Raw genomic sequence first — 21,672 nt, 5'->3', positions numbered from 1 at the left:
AAGGTCCCTGATTTTGTTGAGACTATGTTATACTGTCCAAACGAGGCTGTTTGTATGGTTGGTCTCTATGCGTCAAAAGAGGGATTCACAAATGGAAGATAGGAAGCTAAAGATAGAGGGAGGATATTCGAATGGAAAAAGGGAGGGAAAAAGATGGATTGTCATGCGCTTGAATGGGAGGAAAGGTTCCTTCTTTTTCGTTTCTGTGGCGAAAAGGAAGGGGGAGTAATGCTAATTGGAGGGAAAGAATTTGAATGAGAGAGCTTTTTGGAATCTCTCGGTCTGTTTTTGGTGTCTGTGGTGGGTCTACCTGGGACGGCGAGTCTGCATTTAGGGACCGCTGGGTTTTTCCGAGAGGGGGGCATGTTGAAGACGGGCAAGACAAGATCGATCAGAGGAGTTTTTGAAATGCTTGGAGTGGGGATGAGCTGCACTCTTTCGAGCACAAGCATATTGTTCGGACTTGCGCTTTTTCTGAGATGGGGAAGCCTATGCTGTGGAATGGAGAGACAGGAGATTGGATTGGCACATTTGAAGGTCATAAAGGTGCTGTTTGGGGTGCCTGCTTAGATACTCCAGCACTGCGTGCAGCCACAGCATCTGCAGATTTTAGCTCGAATCGAGTTGGGGATTGTTTCCGCTCTTCATGACGAGGATAGGGAAGGTCGTGTGATCCAATGTCGAGCCAATCGCCTTCGCTCAAGACGAGCGGAATTGTGAGTGTAGAAGACAAAAAGACAACTACCTGTGTCTGAGAGAGGCCGATGACGATGAAGGACTTCTGAAGGTGATGATATTGCTACAGAGAAAGGAAGGAGTCGATGGCATAGACGAGCAGAGGAAAAGACAGAGGAAGGGAACAAGGAAGCCAACCGTGGATTCGATTCTATCGGGAGAGTTACGCATGGCCAACAGTTATTGCTTGTTTTCAATTTGGGGCTGAGGATGAGGGTCACTGGAAGCCCCTCGACGATGACCAGGCATGGCTGCACTCGGTGGAAGATCGAATGTGGAACCTGGTGGCTAGTAAGCTGGCATTCGATGACCAAACGCGCACTTAAATTGACAGAGAGGTTACGGGCAGCGAAGTGAGGAGGAGCCTTTCTGACATGCAACCCAAGATCGCTCGAGGACGACAGAACAAGCTGAAGTCTGATGCGGCCAAAGACGAACTCGTGTTCAAGCTTCTGAGCATGGACTTGAAACTCAATGGAGTTGAGCAGAAACCAGGGTTGCTTAATGTTGTTTCCCATTCTAGCGTTTCTCTTATTTCTGCAAACAGCACTGAGAAGAGATTCAAATCCCTGCCATCCTCTGAAACGCTGCCTCGCAATGAAACACTCGGTGGCTATATCTTTGTTTGCAACAATGATACCATGCAATAGGATTTGAAAAAGGCAGTTTTTTGGCTTACCACAGAGATATCGCGATTCAGTCTAGCTTTGGAGGTTCAAATATTGATCCTACTGCTTGGGAGGATAAAAAATGCAAAGGAGAATCGAGATTTCCAGCACAGGTGTGGATTCGAGTCAGGAAAATTTGCAAACCCTTGGAGTAAGACTTTTTCAGGCCAGTGTTGTATCACTATGATGGGCCAAAATTCCGTTTGCAGCTCTCAGTCCCTGAGTCTTTGGAGTTGCTGGATTTGTTCACGGAGGGTGGCTCTGCATAGGGACTGGAAATGTGATATGCTAGCCAAGTGTTAACATGCCAAAGCTGTACTTGAAACAAAGCTAGTAGTCCTGGTTACAAATACAGGCTGATACTGTGGTGCTGAACAACAGGCATATGATAAAGGCTCTTTCCTAGCAAGCTAAGATGATGTCCTAATGAGTAGTTACAATTCCCATTCTCACTGTTCTTCAACTCCTATGTGTGAAGTTACAGTGGACAGAACTACAATTGGTGGAGTTTTGAGGGTCTTAACACATAGCATATGATTACAGGGCAGATTCATACATAGATGCTTATGTACATGTGATATGCATCGTTTGGATAGACATGCAGTTGAGTCATAGACAGCCAGAATTATGAGCAGTGGGAGCAGGGAGTGGATAGCTGCATGGCCACAGCACAAAGCTTGAAAGACCAGCAGAGTAGCAACATGTCTGTGGCTTAAGTGAAGTACCTGCCTATATTCTCTCAGAAATGAATACTCCACCTTTTTATGAAGACAATTTAATACCCTGCTTTGGCTTTGGAGATACAATCAGATTGTTCCTCATTCGTGCTTGACTGAGCATACTTCTTTTGATTCCTACTAGACTCCTACTTTGTATGGAATCCTGAAAACTAGTTCATACACTTATTGAAAAACAGAGGACAGATTGACATGCTTTGTCATTTATTTTTGACTCTTCTTTTGTAAAAGATTGGATAAACAATATAATGAACTTGGCATCAAAAATTGTGTTATCGAGATCTTCTTGATAGTCTTTATTTCTTGCTGTACCTTGAACCCCGTGTTCTGTAGCCCTTACACGATCTCTTTGACATTTCTGGTGAACCCGACGTGAAAGTGCTGCGTCATCAGCAAGATGGGAGACTCGCAAGAAGAGATGACAGATGATAATGTCATGAAGAACCTGTTTCAGTCATTTACCATGTATATGCAGCAGCAAGTGCATGCAAAACGAGACAGTGATGCTATGGATGCCTTGAAAGCTGTCCAACAGGAGATGAAGCAGTTTACTGGCCAGCAAGTGTCAACTTACCTGCATTTGTATGAAGAAAAGATGAAGTTTTTTGGTGTTTCTCAAGATGTTTGGAGCCGCTACTTCTTGCGGATCGTGGTGCGCGCTCTTGAAGGTCGAATTGCAGAAATTCAAGAGGCACATGCAGGTTGGGCTGAATTTAAAAAGGCATTAAAAGATGAATATTTCTTGGAGGATACAGGTCTTATGAATCGCAGGAATTTTTTAGCATGGGTTTCTATGCCTAATAAGGGACTTTCTGTTACCGCTCTTCTGCGAGAGTTTGAAAGCCGTTATGATCAGTTGGATGGGACTGAACAACAAGCTTTGGAGATGCAGAAAGTGGAGTTATTTTTGCAAGCTGCAGATGCTGATTTACAGGAGAAGTTGGATGATCTTTTGGAAGATCAAGCTACTGATTCAGGTTTAAAGACTGAGTGGAGACATGTCATTGATGCTGTGAATGCTCTTGTCAAGAAGCAGCGCAGGAGAGTCAGATTGCATCGAAATACAGGATCAGTTCCTGAAAAATCCTTGGAGATTTCTTCTTCTACCCCTGCTACTTCTTTGCCTAAGCCTACTCTTCCTGCTGTGAATCCACCAATACCTGCTGCTCCAGTGCCCTTATCTGTAGATGATGTTATTAAAGGCTTGGCGGATTTGACAATTGAAGCAGTCAAAGCTGAAGTTGGTAAGTTAAAGGAGCAACTTATGTCAGTACCTGCTGTAGCACCTGCTCCAGTGACTGCTTTTCCAGCTGGTCAAAGAAAAGGGCGACGATGTATTTGGTGTGATAGTACAGAGCACCAACACTGCAGAGATTGTGATGCTTTTCAGGAAGCACGTAGGAAGAATGTAGTGTTCTGGGGACAAGATGGAAAGATATGGCTGACAGAGATTGGCGCTCCTCTTGACACGAACTTTGGTAAGGGAGGTATGAAGAAGCTTGTTGATGATATGGCTGCGCGATCAGCTTATGTGAGTGTTAGAGGAGATGCTTCAGCTTTTGGAGTCCAGCTTGAGCAGAAATCTGATGGAGACTCTGCTTTATGGTCTTCTGCCTTGGAGATAGCGAGAAGAGGGAAAGTTCAAACTTCTACTATGACTTGTGTGGGCTCTAGCATCCGAGGAGAAACAGGATGGGATTCTCCTATTGACAGGTATTCTATTTTTGCTTATATTGCTAAAACGCAGGGTTTAGATACCATGGTTGAGGAAAAGAGAAGAAGAGATGAGGAGGGTCCTAGCTCCTCCAAAAAGACTAGAGGGGGTGACTTTGTTTCACCACCTGATACAGCTCCACCTATGTCAAATTCTCCAACTCAAACAGGTTCCGATCAACCAATGGGAGACAAGCAGAAGGAAAAGAAGCAACCAAGAAAAGAGCCAGGATTCAAGCTCTTGTCAGACCTTGATATGCAAACGGATATGAGTAAGATTTTTCATGAAAGAATTTTGAATAGTGAAGTCACTTTTACTGTTGGAGAGGCTCTTGGGATTGCTAGAAGAGAAATACAGGATCAGATGCAGGATCTTTTGAGGAGGAAACGGCATGCGATGGAAGGACCTGCTTTACAGGGATTGTGGCATGGAGCTCTTGGAGAAGAGCATGATGATGCAGTGATGGTTGAGAATGCTTCTGTGGAGAAAATAGTGCAGCCTATGCAGTATGAAGATGATGAGTTCCCTATTCTCATTCCTCGCAGCCATTTTTCACGAAGTCATTGGGCTAGAGCAACCACTGAGACAGTGGTAAGGATTGGAGAGAAACAAATTCCCTTGATCGCTTTGGTTGATCATGGTTCTGAAATTAATCTTATTGCTCGAGGTGTTTATGAGAGTGGCAAGTGGCCTATGGATGCAGAGCATGGCTGGCGCATGAGAGCCGCCAATAATACTTCTCGTGATATGTATGCTGCTTGTCCGAGTATCAGAATTTCTATTGGTAATGTTGAAGAGGATTATCATTGCTTTGTTCAGGATTCATGCTCTTATCCGATTATTCTTGGACAACCTTTCATTACAGAAGCAAGAATGGAAACAAAAGTGATGGATGACGGATCAGCTTATGCGCGGATACGCAGTAAAGATGGTATGCGAGCTGTTCAGTTTATGACTGTTGGGGTAAATCATCCGAGAAACAGGGACTCCTTGCGTGAGGCACCACTACCTGCGAAGGAGTTGGATTTTCATTAGGTACCGCTGTCTTGCGAGACGCCAGTGGTACGGAGCGGAGAAAAGAGGAGATCTCGCCTCCTGGTAGCCAGTCTTTCTCTAATAATTTTGTTGGGATTACTTCAGATAGTTCAGTGAGTTATCAGAAAATTTCAGATTTGCCTAGAGCTGCCAGGCAGTACATTGGTCGTAAGGAGAAAGAGTTGAAGAATGCAGGTATTTTGCAAGCAGAAGAGCATGTAGATGGATTGTATGAAGGGATGTCTTATGCAGATACATTGTTTGAGATGAGAGCAATGCTGAAAACTGATGTATGCAAAGGTTCAAAGTTCATACCTGTGCAAACCTTAGAAATGTTTCAGGAAATTTCTGGTTTTATGCTGCAAACAGAGTTAGAGGCTGAGAAAACTCAGCAAACTGAATTTATGGCTGATCTTGATCAGCTAACAGAAGTGCAGAGGGCTGAATCCATTCAGCCAACAGAGTTGAATGCAGAAAAATTTCTGCATACAGAGTTTCAGGATGCATCTATGCAGTCCATAGAGCCGAGGGTTGAATCCATTCAGCCAACAGAGTTGAATGCAGAAAAATTTCTGCATACAGAGTTTCAGGCTGCACCCATGCAGTCCATAGAGCTAAAGGCTGAAATTTTTCAGCCAACAGAGTTGAAAGATGCTGAAAATTTGCAGAAATTGCAGCAAAGAAAAGAGTGCTTGAATGATGCCAAGGTTGACACAAAATATAAAACAGTTGATAAGAAGGTTAAGCCGGTTGCAGGCCCGCTTCCTTCTGATAGTGATGAGCAGATTGAAAAAGCTATGAAACAGCCTATGTTGAGGGATCCTGCAAATATTGGACATAAGTTTTCAGGGCTGAAATCTGTTTTTGCTGTTAATGAAGTCATCATAGTTGGGCATATGGTTGGATACTATGGCAGAAAGCCTTCTCCTGCAAAGGTGGATGCCATAAACGGGATTGCAGAGTATTGCTCAACTACTTCAGAGGTGCGGAGATTTGTGGGAGCTTGTGTATTTTACATGATTTGGATTCCTCATTTTGCTCATATTGCAGATGTTCTCTATCAGCTGTTTCGAAAGGGGCAAAAATTTCATAGGGATGATGAAGATGATGGAGAAACAGGTTTACTAGAATCAGAAGTTGGATTTGACCTGTTTGTGGAGTTGAATGATCCTGGATAGTTGGCACATCCGGAGGATGCGCAGGTTTAGAGGGGGTGGATGTCGTGATGCTGCGCATCTGAGCCGTGAACACCTCCAATTTTTGTTGTGCATTTGTGTTAATTTCTGCGTGTGATTCATTGTTTGTGTGGTGCATTTTAATAAACTACATCCAATGTATGTATATATTCCCTTAAATGTATTGTACACACGATGCTTGTACTAGGAAGGAAAACTTATCCTACCCTTTGTAGACCGTCCTGTTTGTGGGAGCATCCGAGACTTGGGGCAAGCTTACAATGAGTCCTTCACAGATCCAGATTGTAATCAGGACTCCAGTGATAAGGTCCCTGATTTTGTTGAGACTATGTTATACTGTCCAAACGAGGCTGTTTGTATGGTTGGTCTCTATGCGTCAAAAGAGGGATTCACAAATGGAAGATAGGAAGCTAAAGATAGAGGGAGGATATTCGAATGGAAAAAGGGAGGGAAAAAGATGGATTGTCATGCGCTTGAATGGGAGGAAAGGTTCCTTCTTTTTCGTTTCTGTGGCGAAAAGGAAGGGGGAGTAATGCTAATTGGAGGGAAAGAATTTGAATGAGAGAGCTTTTTGGAATCTCTCGGTCTGTTTTTGGTGTCTGTGGTGGGTCTACCTGGGACGGCGAGTCTGCATTTAGGGACCGCTGGGTTTTTCCGAGAGGGGGGCATGTTGAAGACGGGCAAGACAAGATCGATCAGAGGAGTTTTTGAAATGCTTGGAGTGGGGATGAGCTGCACTCTTTCGAGCACAAGCATATTGTTCGGACTTGCGCTTTTTCTGAGATGGGGAAGCCTATGCTGTGGAATGGAGAGACAGGAGATTGGATTGGCACATTTGAAGGTCATAAAGGTGCTGTTTGGGGTGCCTGCTTAGATACTCCAGCACTGCGTGCAGCCACAGCATCTGCAGATTTTAGCTCGAATCGAGTTGGGGATTGTTTCCGCTCTTCATGACGAGGATAGGGAAGGTCGTGTGATCCAATGTCGAGCCAATCGCCTTCGCTCAAGACAAGCGGAATTGTGAGTGTAGAAGACAAAAAGACAACTACCTGTGTCTGAGAGAGGCCGATGACGATGAAGGACTTCTGAAGGTGATGATATTGCTACAGAGAAAGGAAGGAGTCGATGGCATAGACGAGCAGAGGAAAAGACAGAGGAAGGGAACAAGGAAGCCAACCGTGGATTCGATTCTATCGGGAGAGTTACGCATGGCCAACAGTTATTGCTTGTTTTCAATTTGGGGCTGAGGATGAGGGTCACTGGAAGCCCCTCGACGATGACCAGGCATGGCTGCACTCGGTGGAAGATCGAATGTGGAACCTGGTGGCTAGTAAGCTGGCATTCGATGACCAAACGCGCACTTAAATTGACAGAGAGGTTACGGGCAGCGAAGTGAGGAGGAGCCTTTTTGACATGCAACCCAAGATCGCTCGAGGACGACAGAACAAGCTGAAGTCTGATGCGGCCAAAGACGAACTCGTGTTCAAGCTTCTGAGCATGGACTTGAAACTCAATGGAGTTGAGCAGAAACCAGGGTTGCTTAATGTTGTTCCCCATTCTAGCGTTTCTCTTATTTCTGCAAACAGCACTGAGAAGAGATTCAAATCCCTGCCATCCTCTGAAACGCTGCCTCGCAATGAAACACTCGGTGGCTATATCTTTGTTTGCAACAATGATACCATGCAATAGGATTTGAAAAAGGCAGTTTTTTGGCTTACCACAGAGATATCGCGATTCAGTCTAGCTTTGGAGGTTCAAATATTGATCCTACTGCTTGGGAGGATAAAAAATGCAAAGGAGAATCGAGATTTCCAGCACAGGTGTGGATTCGAGTCAGGAAAATTTGCAAACCCTTGGAGTAAGACTTTTTCAGGCCAGTGTTGTATCACTATGATGGGCCAAAATTCCGTTTGCAGCTCTCAGTCCCTGAGTCTTTGGAGTTGCTGGATTTGTTCACGGAGGGTGGCTCTGCATAGGGACTGGAAATGTGATATGCTAGCCAAGTGTTAACATGCCAAAGCTGTACTTGAAACAAAGCTAGTAGTCCTGGTTACAAATACAGGCTGATACTGTGGTGCTGAACAACAGGCATATGATAAAGGCTCTTTCCTAGCAAGCTAAGATGATGTCCTAATGAGTAGTTACAATTCCCATTCTCACTGTTCTTCAACTCCTATGTGTGAAGTTACAGTGGACAGAACTACAATTGGTGGAGTTTTGAGGGTCTTAACACATAGCATATGATTACAGGGCAGATTCATACATAGATGCTTATGTACATGTGATATGCATCGTTTGGATAGACATGCAGTTGAGTCATAGACAGCCAGAATTATGAGCAGTGGGAGCAGGGAGTGGATAGCTGCATGGCCACAGCACAAAGCTTGAAAGACCAGCAGAGTAGCAACATGTCTGTGGCTTAAGTGAAGTACCTGCCTATATTCTCTCAGAAATGAATACTCCACCTTTTTATGAAGACAATTTAATACCCTGCTTTGGCTTTGGAGATACAATCAGATTGTTCCTCATTTGTGCTTGACTGAGCATACTTCTTTTGATTCCTACTAGACTCCTACTTTGTATGGAATCCTGAAAACTAGTTCATACACTTATTGAAAAACAGAGGACAGATTGACATGCTTTGTCATTTATTTTTGACTCTTCTTTTGTAAAAGATTGGATAAACAATATAATGAACTTGGCATCAAAAATTGTGTTATCGAGATCTTCTTGATAGTCTTTATTTCTTGCTGTACCTTGAACCCCGTGTTCTGCAGCCCTTACACGATCTCTTTGACAGCGCATCAAAGGGCCAATCCCTGCGATGTAGGAGAGCTGCAGTGGGGCTGCGGCGTTTCTACCGTGAGGTTGCCTCCATATGTGTGTGATCGTGGCATTGCCAATGTGTAAGGGTTCTCCCTTTGAGGAGTTTAAGGGAACCGTTGGACTATGAACTATAAACCCATGAATTAAGCTCTAGGGCAGTTTGTCCTTTAGCATTAGATTGATGCTCCTGGTCCGCGAGGCCGTGAGGGTGTTTGTGTATCATGAGCATGAGGTCCGGCTAGTGTTATAGCCAGTGACGGCCCATTTCAGGTCCCATCAGTGGTGCGTCTACCGGGAGCTGCAGATAAGTGGCGGTCTCCGAATCTTGGTCTCGTAAGGGACCTATTAGCTTTATTCTATTGGTCGATAGCCACCTAGAAGCGGTGGATATCAAGTTAGTCTAATAAAAACCTTGGTCATCAATATGACGGTCAATCGAAGAAATTCCCAACACCCAAAGGATACTTTGTCTATCTTGAACAGTCTAGTGGGATCTTTGACACGTCGGGTGATTGACTATTTTACCCTTTTCCCTGAAAGTGATACCATGCTTGAGTTTGGGTCACTATGGGAAAATACCCATGGAGCTACCTCTAATATTAACAGCCCATGGAGATTAGAGAAAAGGAAAAGTGAAAGTAGTGCTAAGATGACACAATCGTCTATGATCATTCATGATGATAATGTCATAGAAAAGACTGTGACAACGATGGTTAATATGCACATAGGAGGACATGATGATTATGATCTAAAGATACATCCGATGCTAGTGCCTGACGCAGTTGGGTACCGTAGTGTGATTGCCAAGATCCATAAAGCATTGGATGATGTCCATGTGTGTGGAAAACCATTGTTAGTAAGGAAGACTTCATTAGGACCTATCCTAAGTTCTAGCAAAGTGGTGGCAGATGAGAATAGGCTTACTAGAACACCACTAGCAGATGATGGGATAGATTCCCTATTGCATAGTGTTGGACTCCCTAAACCACTTTGTGAGTTGGCGGAAAGGGAAGTTCATGGAATTAGTGACTCTTCCACACCAGTAAAGGTGGAAATGGAAGAGATTAAAGACCCTAACACACTAGTATTAGGTCAAGAGGAATACGAAGATTTTGATAACCCAGTCTTGATCCCAAAGGAGAGGACTAAATGCCCTGCTCTTTATAGGGATCTCCCAATGTTTTATGGGTTGCCAAATGAGGATCCGATGGTGCATTTGAGAGAATACGACCTAACTTGCTTGGCAAGTGGGTTTAACAATATACACCGGATGCTCATATTCTCAAGTACCCTAAAGGGAGAGGCAAGGAAATGGTACTGGAGCCTCCCAAGAGGGTCGATCAAATCATTTGAGGAGACTTGTGATAGATTTCTAGATGAGTATGAAAAGAAGCTCCCTATGATTCAGGTCTTAGGGCACCTTATGCAGTTTAGACAGGAGTCTTATCTTTCTGTTAAAGAGTATGCTAGAGCCTTTGATAGTACTCTTAGGCTTTGGCCAAGAAGAGCCAGTGCATTACCAGATGATGTGCTATGTGAGCTCTTTCTGAATGGCTTAGAGATTAATACACAAATCCAAGTGGGACTGCGGAATCCTAAGTCATTAAGGAAAGCAAAAATGCACGCCATTGATTATGAGGGTCATGTTCAGAGATGCTGGGAAAACTTTTGGAGTTTTCCCCGCTCAGTACAAGTGCATCCTAGCTTCCAACCATTTCTACAAGGAGACAGCTCACTTGTTGATACCAAGGTAGTCTATGAGAGGAACCTTGGTGGCCAAAATCTCAAAGCAGAAAAGGGCAAGTCTATGAGCAGTAATGACATGCCTCTCAGTGAAAAGATTCCAAGCTATGCAAGTCCCATTAGGGCTTGCAACACTTCCACGAGAGGTAGTTGTGATGGCAACATGGATAGAACCAATGGGCCTATGAGTGTTGATAAGCATTCTGTGTGTGGTTCTAATTTTGTTGCTAGTAAGGCTCTTAAGAGACCTTTGGTGTCGGAATCATGCTTCCGGGTGGATGTTGTTCCCTTCAGTGAAAGCATGGTTCTTATGGAAAAAAATTTGCAGTATGGACGTAAACAAGTAAAGACATCTTTTGTAAAGAGGATGCAAAATGCTAAAAGTCCACCTGTGCTTCACAAAGGTCATAAAGATGTGAGGCCATTTGGCCATAGGGATAAGTTTGCATTTAGTTCATTAGACCAGTGCAGCAAATTGAGAGAATGCAAGAATATTAAGGGAAATGTGAGATGGGTTTGGAGACCCAAAATCTCCAAAAGTGTGGCAGGAGTGTCGGATGCAAGGCCAAGGATCCCATCTAGATATATTTTGTCGAACCCCCAAGAGGATAAGATTGGATATACATCTGACAATATACACTGCCTTGGGATACACCCATGTGATGTGCCTAGGCTTGAAGCTCTACCTAGTTTGGGTCGCAGCACTGATTTATGTGAAAACCCAAATAGGGGAGGTTCGAATGAGTACAAAGCGATGATTATTTGTGCCAAAGGAGCCACTCAACCGCTTGAACGACTAGTTTATTCGGATGATAGTAAATGTGGGACACGTGAGCCCACTGAGGCCGTTCATTCAGCTCATAGTGCCTAAGAAGGGATCGGTCTTATTGATGAGTTATTTGTGGAAAGGCTTGGACTTGTAGCTCTACAAAAACCTAAGATAAAAAAATACAAGATCAAGCTTTTACCTAACTTGCATGAGTAGCATGGGGCTAGTCGACCTATGATATGCTATCCTTGGCACCCTGCGTAGTCTGATAGGGTGTGATGTATATACCAAGGACATCCGTATTACGTGGACTAAAATGACCTATCTAGTTTTAAGTTAGGAAGGCGAGCTGCTTTGGATATTACGTCCAGATTTCATTAGCCCAAGAGGGCCGCTCAGTTTCTTTAGAGGAATGTTTTATTTCATTAGGCCAAGAGGGCCAGTTGTCTGTTTAGTACAGGTGCGGTTAATGGTTTCTTGTTGTAGTTTTGTGCTAGAGAGGTTCAAAGAAGAGCTTGGAAGGAGCCTTTGTTGCATGGAAGCATCTCGTGGTATGTGTCTGTGTACTTGTTGGGGGATTTTTCTTTTCTTGTTGGGGACCGGAGTCCAAGGCATGAAGTCCCAGGTTTAGGTTAGGTCTGATGTCTGAGGGAGACCTGAGTAGTCGTTGCCTCCTGTAAAGACATTGTCATACATTGAAAGACTTGTTTTAGAAGGGGGTCCTAGTGACCTTGTTCTGCTAGCCTGTTAGGCAGCCGTTCTAGGAGTTCTTGTTAGTTGTGAGGCAGTTAGAGAAGCCTGCCGAAGAAGAAAATAATGATGATGAAAAGAAACCCTGAATATCTTAAAGGCGATTAATATATACAGAGGTGTGTAAAAAGGGGTTCTAACCCCCTATAAAAGTAGAAAAGAAAAGAAAGGAAAATTTATAAGTAGTTGATCATCGCCTTGCGGAGGCCTGGTAGGTTCCTGGGGACGAGTCAGTCCTGGGGCCGATGCCTTGTCTTCCTAGTGGTGGCTTCTTGCTGGAAAAGAAGAAAGTAAGGAAGGTTGGAGCGAAAATAAAAGTGAGCATCAAAAAAGGATTAAGTATCGCCTTGCAAGGGCTTGGTAGGTTCTTGGGTACCGAGACAGGACCTGAGGCCGATGCCCTGTTCTCCTTGGGTCACTAGCTCAGCTTCTTTACTTCTTGATCAGGCTATTGGAGTCCTCGCCTAGTAGGAGCTCCTGGTTGTGTTGTCCTTAGTATGGTAGGTAGTTCAGACCACCACTTAGGGTAACCTCTTTGATAGTTCTTTTTAGTTTGGTCATGTTGGAGCAGCTGGTTAGTGACTAGCTTCGGACCTTTTATCAGATTATACTAGTCCTACTCCTTGTGGATGTTATACCTTGGTTTTGTCAGGGGGTACGGTGAGCATTGTGCTGTGTTTAGTATGTATCTATTTTGTATCAGCTTGATGCTTTCTTTGGTTGTTTTGTGCAGATCTGTTGTGGGATTCGATGGGCTCAGTTGCCCTATCCCGTGGTCGCCAATGACTGTGGAGTTTTGAGCCCGGGACGTGCCTAAAATTTGCCAAAAAATCCAGAATTTAGGAAAAAAATATTCAACATCGAAGGCGGCGGCTCCAACTAGGACGATTTTAAGCACCAAGTGAAATACGACCTTTAAAAGACGCCCGAGCGACACTTGTGGATTTTTAATAATTTTTTAGATTACCATGCAGGTTGTCAAGAGTTGCTAGCCAATGCGGGATGTCAAGCTTGACGCCCAACAATTTACAACACTCAAATCGGAGCCCAGACGGGGAAATGGCCACAAAATGGTCAAGATATGAAAAGGTGGACACTTGGGAGGCCAAAATTGGGCATGCCTTTTGAGTTTGGACCCCCCTCTAAAATTTTATGCACCTTTTGAAGCAAAAAACGTGGAGAGAGAAGGGAGGAAGAAGGGGCCATCATCTTCACGCCGATATTTGCACCCTCTCTCATGATGGGGGAGATGGCAGGTTACAAACAACCCATCCAACTGATCATGGCCCCGATCTTCTCCTTTCTTGCTGGTCTTATCACCTGTCTTCTCCCGTGAAATGGTTGTGGGAATGAGAAGAACCAGATCTAGTCTTTCTCTCTCCTCCCTCTCTCTCCCTTAAGGGGCAGTTCTTGTGTGGAAGAAGACAATGAAGAATGATAGAGGAAAGCTTGTTCGGATGAGACCGGATTGCTTCCAGATGGATGAAAACATAAAGAGTGCTGCTCTTGAAGATGCCGAGCATTAAATGCATACTGGAAATCAGTCCTGTAATCAAGACCAAGAAATCGAGACCTGAAAATAAGCGGTAATGCTATTTTTACAAAGGAAAATAATCTTTTTATGCTATTTGCTTTATGAAACCTTGTTCATATGGGATGAAAGTTTATTATGACATTGTTTTCCATGAGTTTCAACTATTTGCATCCTGAAAATAAAAAAATATAAGGCTGCATGGCCGGAATTAGTGTCAAAATACATAAAAAAACACGCGTTTTAAGGGTAAAATTGGGGGTTTGCTACATAAATGAGAAATATGATATGTCACACCAACTAAATCTGATTTTTTGCTGTCAATGAACCTAAGGGCCATAGTCCACAATCAACTTTCATTTTCAGTCATTATTTATTAAAGAAAAATAGGGGAAATTTGCCCAAAAATGGAAAAAATGGGTTTAAAATTAGGGAAAAATAGAAAACGGGCTGAGGAAAATTAGAAAAAATTATATCTATGTTTGTGCAATGTATAATGATGGCAAAGCACGAGGTTGGCCTTGGTTTGTCCTCGTTTCTATGTTTTGTGCATATTTATCGGGTTTTTAAAAGGGAAAAATGCATACAAACCCTATCTAACCGATCAATGATGCAAAATGCTAAGAGTTGGATAAAAAGGGGCTGAAACGCTGAAAGATAAAGAAAAGATTTGATTTATGCATTGCACTTGGCATATAGGAAATGGTTTAAATAAAGAGGATGGTAGCATGGGCATATGGCTCAGTGCCTCCTTTCAATGCAACACGCACTAGTAAAATTCATGGAAAGAATGCTTTATACACCATGCACGATGTTGATCTTTCTTTTGTCTGATCACATAGCCATACACGATTTGCATTAAGCATAATAATTAAAAGATATGAGAAAAACCTCATGGATGCATGGCACCTGTCTTCCTTAGGTTGTGACCAACGATGAGCGTGAGAGGATGTCCTAAGCTGTAGGTTAGTCGTTGGGTCCTAACGGGAAAGTGTAGTGAGGAATGGTACATTCTGGAACGTAAAATATTGGTACCTTGAGAGGAGTTTGTGTTTGTTTGTGTTATATATTTAGCAGCGCATCAAAGGGCCAATCCCTGCGATGTAGGAGAGCTGCAATGGGGCCGCGGTGTTTCTACCGTGAGGTTGCCTCCATATGTGTGTGATCGTGGTATTGCCAATGTGTAAGGGTTCTCCCTTTGAGGAGTTTAAGGGAACCATTGGACTATGAACTATAAACGCATGAATTAAGCTTTAGGGCAGTTTGTTCTTTAGCATTAGATTGACGCTCCCGGTCCACGAGGCCGTGAGGGTGTTTGTGTATCATGAGCATGAGGTCTGGCTAGTGTTATATCCAATGCCGGCCCATTTCAGGTCCCATCACCCATGTATATGTTTATAAACTCAATCCCTAGATCCCTATATAGATTTCATGAAACTTTATTTAGAGTGTAGATAATTTGACCTTTATGATCCCAAACAGGAGTTGAAAAGGCCCAAAACCCTGTAAAAAGACTAAAATATGACCTATTCTTGATTTTGAGACCCCTAGTAGACAACTTTTCAAGTCCAAATCACTACCTTTAAAAACATACTATTTTTTGCATATAGAAAACATGAGGTACTTGCTTCCTTCATGTAAAATAAATCCTAATATTATGAGAGGTCAAGGGAATAAATAAGACTAAAAAATACTATATTTTAATGTGTTGTGTTCTTAGATGTGAAAGCATGATGAGGTTTCTCTCTTTATACACTAGAATTCAATAAGTATCGCATGATCCAAAAACAAAACATATGTGATGCTCAAGATCATAAAGGGATCATTGCCTTTTTGGTTCCAAGATTAGTTAGAGATATGTTTAAAAAGTTATTATTGGCAACCCCCCCCTCTCTCTCTCTCTCTCTCTCATACATATTTTGAATTGAGTCCCCTATAGATCTCATAAATCTTTAAGTGCATACTTTGACCTTTGGACCCCCAAAATGAGCTTAAAAAGTCAAATCACCTACTATAAAACCACTATAAAACATCACCTATTCATAAGTTTTGAGGCCTCCCTTGATAGACAAAATTTTCAGCCAAAATCATTACGTTTTATAATGCATGTCTTTTGGATCTGAAAACCTAAATGTCTACAGATACCATGTATTAAATTTGCTATGTTTTCATGTGAAACATACAATAGTCTTACCCCTTCACATAGTTCAAGCTCATATTCAACCTCAAAGCCTTACCCTACTAGAGTTTCTCATGTCTAGCTACTAGATGGCCATCATGTATTAGTTACTCCTTAAGGCATCTCTCAATTTTCACCTTCACACACTCTAATCCTTGGAGAAAGACCACATTCCAAGTACCTTTCCACTAAAATGTAGGTATGCCAAAAGGCACAGGCAACCATTTTACCAAGGGTCACTTTTTCTTAAAAGTGTTGACCCATCCTTATCTTTAACCATCAAATAAGAAAGCTACCTAGAAACTCAAGTGTAGGTGGAGTGGACAATTTTGAATGTTTTGAGATTGTGAGCTGAATTCTTTTTATTTGGCATACATGCAACATCATCTCCTCATACACATGGTCAATGGCTTTCCATCTTTGACTTGCTATGCATGGGCCTTCAATGCCCATTTTCTTTCCCTGATGACAAGTTGCTTCAGGTAGCTAGTTGTGCCAATATCCTCTTCGTAGTAGCCACACACTTCAACCAATTACCACAATTCGCATGTTATAGCCGCATCATCATGCCATATCATTGAAGTGTCTCTTTGGGCCATTGCCATTTAGCATTCCACCTTTGCTTGTACCCTTTGAATACATCCAAGGGGTGTCACCTTAAAAAATGTAAGTGTACCACATTTGATCAAAGGAAGGGTTATTTTATTTAGTAAAACTCGTAGGGTTGTATTTACACAAGGGGGTTTTTAATTACAATTTGAAAAAAAAACCGTTAGTTTCTTAAAGTAAAAGGGATCATTTTATTACCTTACAACATGTAAGGAAAGGGTATTTTCTAATATCCTTTGAACAAGTGTGATATTTACATATAGTGACCTCCCCCCCCCCCCCCCCCCCCAAGGATTTCCCATGATATGAATGATTTCTTAAAGGTTTATTATTTATCTCATGTTGCAAAACTCCATGCATGAAAATTTATAAATGTTAAATAAGTCATTATGTAATAAGTGATGTCTTTTGTATCAAAACCATGTGTAGTCATGTGAAACGTATGTATATCATTTTAATTATTATAGCCTCCTTAGCAATATGATTAATTCTATCCTTAAATTTCCTATTTATTTTTTAGATCATTTGTCAAATGGAGTCTCCATCTAGTACTTTGGGTATAGCTCATAGTGTACATAACCATCAAACTTTATAGGAAGCCATCCACCTTCTTAATGATGTGAGTACTTTAATGAGCCACATGTAAAGAACTCAACAAAGCTCTTTACTTTGTGAGTTGGGGATCTCGGTGCACTCAACAATCTAGCTTGAACACCCACTCCATGTTATCAAGTTCAAAGAATCTTGAAAGGTGTAGCGTTTTGGATCTTATGAGCTAAACTTCTTTGAATTTGCACAGTATTACAAATTATAACATATGAAGGAGCAAGCACATCATTTTTTGGCATGTAAAAAATGTATATTTTTAAACCATAGTGATTTTGGGTCTTGAATAATTGTATATCAAAAGGGAGACCTCAAAACCAATAATAGGTAATGTTTACGATGACTTTGTAGGTCTTTGGGCATTTTTTACTCATTTTTTGGATATTAATTTAAATTACGCACTCTAATTGAATTTTTATGGAGCTTTCTAAGGATCTAAGGACTTAGCTTGTGTGTGTGTGTGTGTGTGTGTGTGTGTGTGACACATGGGTGGAGGATATATCTCTTCCTGCTATTGGTGAGCAAATCATATGATGTATGCGTACGTAGCGAGCACCGGAAGGTCCCAAGAACAAAGAACTCTACTTTAAGCTCAAAATTCTAGAGGATAGACTTGCACAACATGAGGCCAAAAGACGAATTGGGTACAATCTCCCCCCATGCCTTGTGTGAGTGCTCCACAAAGCATGTATTTAATATTTTATTCATCTCCAAGCTCAAAAATAGCCCAATTTTACAATTAGCATGCTTTAGCTTTTGTGTTTGCTTTTGTCCAAATAAAGAATAAAGCGGTTGGGCGGCCCAAAAGCCAAGCAGTGCCCAAATACAATGTCCAACAATGAATATTTAAATTGTGCGCCCATGTGCATACAAAATAATAAATATATGTCAAGCACTTCAATAAATTAACGTGCCAAAATAAATATTAACACCATGCCTAAGACATGCGCCCATCAAAAATGATAATTTCTTCTAATTAACTTGAATACACACTATCGCCCAATGCTTCCCAACTCCACCACCACATACTCCACACATCAACTGAAGCATTCACAATTATTAGAAAATAATAAAATTAAACCGACAAAAGTGAATACCTAGCAGTCTTCAGCTACAAAATAAATGAATAGGTTGGAACTCTGTCCTAACCTTAATTTAATACAAGTGCGCACTCTAAACTCATAAACTTCCATTAATTTTAATATGTATTTTCCGGAATTACCCACTTGCACATTAAATTAATGTGACGCCCGAAAAGGATAGGCGTCCCCATCAACTTTTTACACAAGGAATCCACCTTGTGTACAAGCCCCAGCAAATCAATATAATTTTGTGGAATCCATCGTGGAATATGCCTCCTAGCATCAACTATTGGTCTCAAGTATTTCTCCAACTAATATTGGCACATATGGGAAAATATATCTTTGATGATAAAGTATGCAAGGTTTTGGATTGTGATATATTGAATGATATGGTTTTGTGTGCACCATGAGAGAAAAGATATATTTGATGATAAAGTATGCAAGGTTTGGATTGCATTGTATTGAATGATGTGGTTTTGTTTGTGAAGGGCCAAGTTCATCATATAATTCACATCCAAAAAGCACAATGTATTCATATGTAGTATCTTTGAGTCATATCTCTCTTGGAAACAAAAGGAATAGTTCCCTTGACTTTAATTATATTAGGATTATGCTATATGAAGGGAGCAAGCACATCATGTTTTCAACATAAAAAAATGACACATTTTGAAATTTAGTGATTTTGGCTAATGAAATTCTTTACTAAGGAGCCCTTAAACCAAGAACATGTATCGGTGCCACATGGGAAAATATCTCTTGATTTTGATTACTAAATATGCTTTGAGGATGCAATGTTTTGGATTATGCTATATTGAATAGATTGGTTGTGAGCCTATAGTTAGTTTTATAAGCCCAAAGTGCAGTGGGTAATTTCATGTTGGAGGTTTTCCATTGGTTAGCCATGCTTTTGTATTAACGGTCCCAAAATCCAAATAACATTTTTAGAATGTTTCTAGTAGCAAAATGGGTTGTATTGAGTAGAAGATTGCCCAACTTATTGATAGATATCATATTATTGTTTAATAATGCAGTTAAGTATATTCATCATATATGATAAAATATATACAAAGTGCCAAAAGGTGGCATTTTTAGAGGGTTGGGAACCCGTAAGATATTTTCAAGGAAAAGAGAAGACTTTGAAGATTGTATTTTTTTGCAAAGATTTTATAAGAGGCTAGAATATCAACCTTAATAGCCTGCCACCTATGTAGAGGGGAGCTACTCTTGTGGGATCTACCAAAGGCCCTATCATTTCTAGCCTACCAAATAGCATTGATCAAAATAGCTCTAAGAGTGCTCTAGAGCTTCATAGACTCTCATTCATTCCTCTTTTGCCACCAAAAATTGAACTCTTGCAGCCCACTCTATCATCAAAGCCTACCTTGCTTATCTAATTCTTGAGCTTTCTCCAAAGTCCATGCACTTCAATACATTCCCAAAAGAGATGTTGGATAGACTTAGGTTCCCATCTGTAGAAGAGACAAAGGGGGGAGGACTTGAAGACCTTGCTTAACTTCTCTTTAGTAGAGAGTTGGTTCATGACAACTCTCCAAAGCTAAATGTTTAGCTACTTGGAAGGGGTAGCCCTCCAAACCCTCTTAACCATTTTCTCCTAGGTTCTGACTTTAGCTTTTGGGTGCCATCTTCTCCACTACGTTGCTACTTTTAGAAACTAGTGTCTTTAGGATTCCTGCATATCCATAGTAGCTTATCAGTCGATGCCTTCAGAAATTTGGTAGAGCTGGCATTACTCATAGTTGAGGGCGTAGGCCAAGTGGGCTTAATCTTGCTAATAACTCTTTGTAATAATTGTGCTTCTCCCTCATTCAGGTTGAGTGAGTTTTGGATATTTTTAGGAATTTTGAGAGACAAGCTCTTTGTATCCCATACATCCTTCCACCCCAAGATTCCTTTGGCAGCCATTCTCTTGTGTAAGCTAGGTTTTTCTAATCAGTCGGGACATAAGGGGGGTTATAAGTAGAGTAGCAGGTCCATATGAATTCCATCAAGGAGAAGTCACCTCTTCTATCCAACCCACACTATCTCTTCCACTACCTTCTTCTAGATCTTAACTATTTGGTATGCCAACTTGGATTGGGTTAGATAGACTTTTTTCCCTAAGCGGATGGGTTCCATCCAACCAAGGAGTCCCTTTGGCAAGCCTTTGATCTTGCAATCGTAGAGCTAGTACCTAATGAGCATTTCCCAAGGATGGATCTTCCTCCATCCATCTTGCACTTCAAGAGAAGTTACCAATGACAAAGAGATAGGCCTTTATCCCCTATTGCCAAGAGGGTTGTCCCAAAGGAAGGCTGCAAATTCTCTTTCAATAGCACTCCAAGCACTTTGGCCAAGCTTCAACATCATGGCAAGGAAAGTGATCAGGGAAGAAAGTATCACTTTAACTATCATTGTCTTGCCCAATCAACTTGTAGGGGTTCCATTCCATTTGTCTACCTTGGCCTTGACCTTGTTTTGGAGCCAATTTTCTCACTATTTCATTGAGATTCCCACCCCAAGTGGGCATCCTAGGTACTTGAACACTTGGTCATGAGGAATGGTTTGGAAACCCACATTTGAAACCCATTGGGGGTTTTGGAGAGAATCCCAGAAAGACTAATTCACTTTTGGGCATGCTAGTTGCAAAGCTCGAGAACTCACAAAAATCCTCATAAACCACCATCGGCTAACTATCTTTCATCAGTAAGCATATTAGAGTTATCATCAGCAAAGAACTAGGCTACAAATTGCTTGCTTCTAGGCATTAGGGAGCCCTTTAATTAGTCCCTTCTAGACCTTCAGGTCAAGGCATCTTAAGAGAGGGTTAGTGATGATAGCAAAGAGTAGGGGGTCTATGGGGTAGCCATGCCTTACTAACCTGTTGAACTCAAAGGGATCAGAATATACCCCATTTACTTGGACAACTACAATAGTATTAGATAACGGTGTCCAAACCATGTTCACAAAGCCTGAGCCAAAGCCATCACTGTCATAACTTTAAGGATGAAGCCCCAACTAATTCTATCATAGGCTTTCTCAAACTCCGTATTGATTAGTAAGAAATTTGATTGACAAGTCACAACATAGTCAATTGAATAGATTAAATTGAGAATTGCATCATGAAATTTCCTACCATGTATAAATCCCTACTACTGGGGGTGAATAAGTCACCCAAGGAGAAACTTAATCCTAAGAGCTAAGGCCCTGGCTATGATCTTGTAAGAAAATTAAGCATAATGAATGGTCTCCAAGCATTCAGCTTGGCTCTATCCATTGATTTGGGGATGAGTTTGATGAGTCCAATGTTGGTCTCCTTAGAGGCAAACGACCGTCTTATTACAAACCTAATTAAGAAATCTAACAAGGTCCTCAACACAAACATCCTACAATGCATGATAGACTTCAATTGGAATGCCATCTATTCCTAGGGCCTTGCCCCTCTTCATATTCTTTACAACAAACTAGAGGTCTTCTTTAGAGAAAGGCCTCGCT

The 21,672-nt window shown here is 41.7% G+C and overlaps 2 pseudogenes; both read left to right on the top strand.

Moving 5' to 3' along the window:
• The first annotated feature begins 479 nt into the window (after positions 1–479).
• LOC148017160 (uncharacterized) lies at positions 480–2,160 on the top strand (annotated as a pseudogene).
• A 4,482-nt stretch (positions 2,161–6,642) lies between these two features.
• Positions 6,643–8,720, top strand: LOC148017159 (B2 protein pseudogene; annotated as a pseudogene).
• The last annotated feature ends 12,952 nt before the right edge of the window (positions 8,721–21,672 follow it).

Source organism: Lygodium microphyllum, chromosome 22 (genome assembly GCF_053477565.2).
Source record: "Lygodium microphyllum isolate KBCC chromosome 22, Lygodium_microphyllum_v1.1.10, whole genome shotgun sequence".
In the NCBI taxonomy this organism is placed as follows: Eukaryota; Viridiplantae; Streptophyta; class Polypodiopsida; order Schizaeales; family Lygodiaceae; genus Lygodium; species Lygodium microphyllum.
Note: the sequence above shows the minus strand (reverse complement) of the source record. Positions and strands in the feature narration are given on the sequence as shown.